Raw genomic sequence first — 7,437 nt, forward strand, 5'->3', positions numbered from 1 at the left:
AGGGGTTATGTTGTGATCTAAAATGTCTCACCGTGCAATAAACTTGCTTACTCTATAGAGGACTGTCCCCTGTCGTCGTGATGCTTAGCTTTGCAGAGTTGCAGCAGGGAAGGCCAGAAGCTGATGCTCCACCTCTTGTCACGTGTCTGACTCTACTCCATGGACCCACATTAGGAGTAGAGTAGAGTTGGAGACCTTGGAGTTGGAGACATTGCATATATTCTGGAGCAGCAGCAAACTAGGCTGAGGAATGAAACATTCACCCCCGCGGCACTGTGCAAAGCTTATCATCGGGAGATCATCTTCCATAAAATAAGTGCGTTTATACAGTGCCCTGAATGCCCTAAGTACCACAAAAAAGCATGCAATTATTGATGGAAAAAAAACACTGTGTGAATCCAGACTAAAAAAATAATTCCATGACCTAAGACCTGGAATCCTATCTAACTTATAAAGGAGGTTACAAAGTGCATTATTATTTTTTTATGTGACACATGAAATACTGTAGCTGGTTTACTCTTGTGAAGACTGCACATTCTCAATATCATTTTTTAATATATAATTTGGTCTCAAATCTCTGATTCTTCTTATTATATACTGGGGTATATAGTTCACACGTTTATGATGCCATTATCAGAATGTATTAGGAACAGGGTTGGACTGAGGCCGATCCTGACTTCTAACCATCGTGGGACCCAATCAAGCAGTTAAAACAATGATGTACTTGGGTCAGGTTAAAAAATTGCATGCTAGTATAGAATGGACGATGGAGATGTCACACCTATATGACGAACTCATCCCCTGAGCAAGTGGGACTGTGGAGTCAGTAGAAATGAACCAACTCCAATTAAAATAAAGATTATAAAATTTTACCATTTCCAGCATAAGAATCAGTTTTAAAGAGCAGCCCTGTCCGCCCCTACCCATTTGTTAACGTTATTATGGCTGCAGGGGCGTAACTACCATAGAGGCAGCGGAGGCGGCTGCCACAGGGCCCGGGCCATTAGGGGGCCCGGTGACAGCCGCTACCGCTGCGGGTTTTTTGTTTGTTTTTTTTTAATTGGGCGTTACGGGCCCTATTTACTTGCCAATGCTGGCTGGGCCAGGATCGGTAAGTGACACCACGGGCCCCACAAATACTATCATTATACTCTGGGATCTTTGCAGACCCCCGAGTATAATGATCGGCGGACCGGGAGAGGTAAGGGAATGTAAAAAAACACTGTTACTTACCTCTCCACAATCCTGCCAGGCCTCCTTCATACTTGTCTGACGTCATGTGACGTCCGACGTCATTAACCCCTTCCCAACATGCGCCGTAATAGTACGGCGCATGTCGAGTCTGTAACTATGGCGACCGCCCGGGAGTCGGGCGGCCGCCATAGCCGCCGGGTGTCTACTGCTTTAAGCAGTAGACAACCGGCTCTAATGCCTCCGATCGGTCCCTGGACCGATCGGAGGCATTAACCCCTCCGGCGCCATTTTCCCTGCGGCGCATGGGCGCCGCCATTTTGCCCGGGATCGCCGGCTCCTGGAGCATGCTCCAGGGCCGACGTCATGTTGCCATGACAGCCAGGAGCCTTTACAAGGCTCCCAGGCTTGTCTGCAAATTCTCTCTTTTGCAGGCTGGTCTATGCAGCCTGCAAAAGAAGGGATGATTTTTTTGCAATGCATTAGCATTTTAATGCATTGCATTAGTGAACAGACCCCCTGGGGTTCAACACCCCTAGGGGGTCTAATAAATACAAAAAAAATATATATATAAAGTATTAAAAGTTCAAATCACCCCCCTTTCCCTAGAACACATATAAAAGTAGTTAAAAACTGTGAAACATATACATGTTAGGTATCCCCGCGTCCGAAATCGCCCGCTCTACAAATCTATAAAAATATTTTTCGTGTCCGGTAAACGCCGTAGCGGAAAAAATAGTCAAAAATGCCAAACTGCCGTTTTTTCACTGTTTTGATTCTGATAAAATTTTGAATAAAAAGTGATCATAGCAATAACATTTCCTGAAAATGGTAGAACTAAAAAGTACACCCGGCCCCGCAAAAAAAGACACCCTATGCATCCCCATACACTGACGTATAAAAAAGTTACGGCCGTTGGAATATGGCGACTTTTAGAAAAAAATTTTAACACAGTTTTGGATTTTTTTTAAGGGGTCAAAATGTAAATAAAACCATATAAATTTGGTATCCCTGGAACCGTACCGAAACACACAATACAGGGGACATGTCATTTTGGCTGCACAGTGAACGCCGTAAAACCAAAGCCCGAAAGAAAGTCGCAGAAATGCATTTTTTCTACAAATCCACCCCATTCTGAATTTTTTTCCTGCTTCCCAGTACATTATATAGAATAAATAATGGTGGCATCATGAAGAAAAATTTGTCCCACAAAAATTAAGACCTCATATGGCTCTGGGAGCGGAGAAATAAAAACGTTATGGGGTTTAGAAGGAGGGGAGTCAAAAACGAAAATCAAAAAATGCCATCGGCGGGAAGGGGTTAAAGAAGGACGAGAGCGGCGGCATAGGAGCCAGGGGACAGGTAAGCAACTGTTTTTTTTTTTTTAATGTTTGTATTCCCCTGGATTTCCAATTATTATACTCTGGGGGCCCATGTCAAAAGTTCGCCACAGGGCCATTCCTAGTTACGCCTCTGTATGGCTGGTATGGAAAAAAGGGTAAAAAAACTGGCACCCCGGTATATACAGTGTTGGGTCTTCATTTGCAGCTGATCCCGGAAACCTACCCGGAGGGTGGTGATAAGTATTGTGAAAAAAAAAAAAATGAAAAAAACGGGTAATAAAGCGCCACTGAGTGGGAAATATATGATAAACATCACTTTATTGGTTCCGATGACAGAAGATAAGAAGGCTACGTGTTTTGACGCTGGTCCAACAACTTCCTCAGGCCACGGGAATTTATGGAGAGATTCTCTCGGGTAGTTCAGCGTCTGAACATCAAGGGGCAATATGAGCTATTTTTTCTTCACAATTCATTTCCTAGCAGTCTGTTTGCTCGGGCGTCGTGTGAAGGGCTGAGCAAACGGACATTATATACCGGTTGGGGGGGAGAAAGGGGAGAAAAAAAAAATCCCAAAAAAACCACACACATCAGAGGGATGGGGGGGGGGAACTGGTACTAGGGCTCCGGAGCAAAAGCCACAAGCCAACCGCCAAGGGGTCTCATCCAACCAGGGTTTGTAGGATTGAGTGCCCTGGAAAAGAAGCCATGACATCCATGTAGGCCGCATGAGCATCTCGGAGGGAAGCTGTGAGATCCTGATGTCCTCCACTTTATGAACCCAGTGACGGAGGGAGGGGGGTTGGAAGATTTCCAAAGGGCCAGAACACAGGACCTGGCCGCATTAAGCATATGGCGCAGAGAGGATTTGTGGTAGGAACGTAAAGGAAGATCCAACAAGTGAAGTAGAAATAAGGCTGGGGTGAACGGCAGAGAGGAGTGAGGCACCTGACAGAGGACCCTGTGGACTCCAGTGCAGAAGTCCCTGAGTTCAGCACATTCCCAGTACACATGCAAAAGGGTCTCTTCCTCCGAACCGCAGCGCCAGCAAATAGGGGAGGAAGAAGGGAAGATTTTGTGCAGCCTAGAGGGGACGAGATACCAACGGGTCAGGAGTTTGTAACCCACCTTTTGGTATTTACTGGCCACCGAGCACTTGTGGGTGAACTCATGGACCCTGGCACATTGAGCATCCGAGAGAGTCAGGTTCAGGTCCACCTCCCACTTAGCAAGGAAGGGAGGTTTGTAGTCCAGGGAAGGGGAGATCAGAAGTGAGAAAAATCAGAGAGGGAGTGCCTGATCGGACCCATCCCCGAGCAGGCCACCTCAAATTTTGAAGTCCGAGGGGTTTGGCAATGAGGAGAGGAAATGGGAAAGTTGAAGAGCCCGCATTAGACCCAGTTGGGGGAGGTCTGGATCCAAAAGGAGGTCTTGATGAGAGAGCCAGGAACCCGCGGACCAAAAATGGACGGAACTCCATTGTCTAAACAGGCCTGGAGAAAGACCGGCCGGAAAGGCCGAATTCCCCAGGATAGGGAAAGGAGGGGAAGGGGAAAGTCTCTCTTTAGGAAAGAGCGCCTTAGAAACCCGGAGGGTGGGAGCAATGGTAGGGTGAGACCGGGGAGGGCATGAGGAGTCCAGCCAGGGGAGCAAGCACACCATGGAAGGCATGTTCAAGGGAGACTCACTGTTTCAGGGAAGAATGACGGCACCAGTCCAGCACTCACTGGAGCATGGAGGCATCATAATACTTACGAGGATCAGGCAGACCCAATCCGCCACATTGCTTAAGCAGAGTGAGGATGGAACGAGCCAATCTAGAAAGTTTCCCCTGCCAGATGAAGTTAATAAATCTCTGTATAAAAGTTTGTAGAAGGCTGGGGGAACATGTATTGGTAAAGTCTGGAACAGGTACAGTAGGTGTAGCAAGACGTTCATTTTAAAAATAGCGCAGCGCCCAAACCAGGTATATGTGCATTTTGACCAGCGTTTCAAATCCGTCCGAATTATGTGCAAGAAGGGGAGGTGATTTTTAGCGTACAAAGATCCGAGGTCCCTGAAGATCCACACACCCAAGTATTTGATGTCCGAGCTTGACCATTGGAAAGGAAGACTCTAAAGAGGACTGGACCTCCGCGGGGAGTGAGACATTCAGGGCCTACAATTTCTGAAAATTAATCTTGAAATTAGCCAGATCATGGAATAATTGGATAATAATCCCCTGACACCTGTTGGATCCTCTGCAATGAGATTGTGGGATCTTAAGAGCCAGGTCACATAGAGTTTACAGGCGCACATATACACGTGTCAGAATGTGAGCGCTCAAAACAGATCCCATTCATTTCAATGGGTCGTTACGGGTGTTTTTTTTTTTTTTTCTAATAAATTCAAAAATATTGATTAGTGTTTAACAAACATGAAATGCAATGTGTCACAAAAAAAAAGTCTTGAAATCACTTGTGTATGTTAAAGCGTCTCAAAGTTATTGCTATATAAAGTGATATATGTCAGTTTTGAAAAATTAGGCCTGGTCCATAGGGTGGTTGTCCACTTTCAGACCAATATTGAGAGACAAATATTATGGTTTGTATAATAAAAAGTTGTACAATTTTTCAATATACTTTCTGTATCAAATCCTCAGTTGTCTAGATTTCGGCTTGTTGTCATTCATTCTGTTTACCTCTAGTGGATAAAACTCTGACCATGGTCATGTGATGGACGGTCCATGGTCATGTGATGAGCACACAGGTGCCGCTCGTTATAGTCACAGCTAGGGTTGAGCGATCGGAATTCCGAACACAATCTTTTTATGTGGGATCGAGATCGGTGATCTTTTCCCACAATGCATTGCTTAGCCTTCACACTGAGTATACGCTGTATACTCAGTGTGAAGGCTCCGCTGCAGTTCCATAGGAATGAATGGAAGCAGCCGGCACCCAGCCTTAACCCCCTGTGCGCTGGCTGCCTCCATTCATTGGAATGGGAGGCTAAACTAAACATCTCTAGCAGCTACTTACCTCTAGACATGGCTGCTCCGATGCCCTCCTTCTTCTTGCCTCGCTGTCCCGCCTCCCAGCTTAGTGTTTAAAGCGTTAGGTAGGCGGGGCTTGTGGCTTAGGAGAGTGTGGGCGGGTACAGGGCGGGGAGACGTCTCATCTCCCCTTCCAGTACCCGCCCACACTCTCCTAACCCGCCCACACTCTCCTAACCTGGCAAGGAGGGGGCAGGGAACAGCGTGGAGCGGCAGCGAAGCAAAGAAGAAGGAAGGCACCGGACCAGCCATCTCTGGAGGTAAGTGGACACTAGGGGGGACTAAGTAGCCAGAGGATTAAAAAAAATCCTCTGGCTACTTTAGTGATTCACTACACAGCGTGGATTCTAACAATTGTTAGATTCCATGCTGTATAGTGAATAGCATTGCTTTTAAATTCCGATCTCCGATTAATTAAAAAATCCCATTGACTTGCATTGGGATCGAGATCGGGTTCGAATGAAAAATGATCGGAAATCGGATTTTAAAATTGATTCTGAAAAGTCAAGATCGAATCAACCCTAGTCACAGCACAATAATCAGACATCTGCCTGGTAATCAGCTGTGCACCTGTGCGCTCATCACGTGACCATGGACCATAAATCACATGACCATGATCAGAGTTTTATCCTCTAGAAGTAACAGAATGAGTGACAGCAAGCCGAAATCTAGAAAGCTGTGAGGAATTGATACAGAAAGTATATTGGAAAATTGTATATCTTTTTATTGTACAAACAACATTTGTTTCTCAATATTGGTCTGAAAATGGCCAACCCCTTTAAGGCACTTTTGAGCTCGGTCGTGAAGGGGTTAAATATCTAGTCTTTGTAGTGTATTCAATTGAATATAGGTTGAACAGAATTTGCAAATCATCTTATTCTGTTTTTATTTAAGTTTTACACAACGTCCCAAGTTCATTAGAATTGGGATTTCATATAGAATAATTATAGTAAATTGTCTGCAGAAATCTGTTAACATCTTATTCTCATTTCAATCATCTTCTAAATTCAGACAAATCCTGGAATCTTACTGTTTATAGACATGTAATAATTCTCTAGGACATTATAGACTAGGACACATATCTAAGTACTGTCCCTTTAAGCAGTGCAGTGTCCTCATGGAATTCTATGACATCACCGGGGTTCTATGGCAGGTACTGACATCACAACCAGACATCGCTTGGTAGCAGCAGGCTTCTATGACACCACAGATTCTATGTGGAATATAGTGACCGTCTATAGAACACTTTGCTTCAAAGACAGAAATGTGCAGAGAAGAAGGTAAGACTCAGTAGTACAGGCCATGTGTAGTGATGTAGTGATGACTCCAGGGGGTGCTGTAGTCAGAAGGTAGAAAGATTCTTAACAACCAAATACATAATTGACACAAATGATACATTTCCTGTATTACAGAATGAGGTGAACCCCACAATGACAAGTATGAGGCTTTGGTCAGCATGTCACAACCTATTGGATGCCAAATGTAAGTATCTAAGGTAGCAGTGCAGATATGACCTGATGTGCCATTAGGAATTACATTTTGTCCCTATTCATTATAATGGGACTCAGCTGTGGCATTGCCATGTGACCAACGGACGTGAAGTCACTTTCTGCAAGGAAGAAATCCCACAAAACCCCTTTAAATATAAGAAATAAAGATCCACTGAGCTTAGAGAAGTATCGCCATTTGTATCACATAGAGGACAGGACTAGACACCCAGCGGACACCGGACTACTCCCATCATCCAATCCCGCACATGTAATATAAGAACATGTATAAAACCCCTTCATGCTTCACATGACACAGAAATAACTAATCCTCTCATTCTTTTATAGTTACAGAATATATAACTCGTGCTAGAAGAAGGAAGGATAC

Source organism: Leptodactylus fuscus, chromosome 2 (assembly GCF_031893055.1).
Source record: "Leptodactylus fuscus isolate aLepFus1 chromosome 2, aLepFus1.hap2, whole genome shotgun sequence".
Classification (NCBI taxonomy): Eukaryota; Metazoa; Chordata; class Amphibia; order Anura; family Leptodactylidae; genus Leptodactylus; species Leptodactylus fuscus.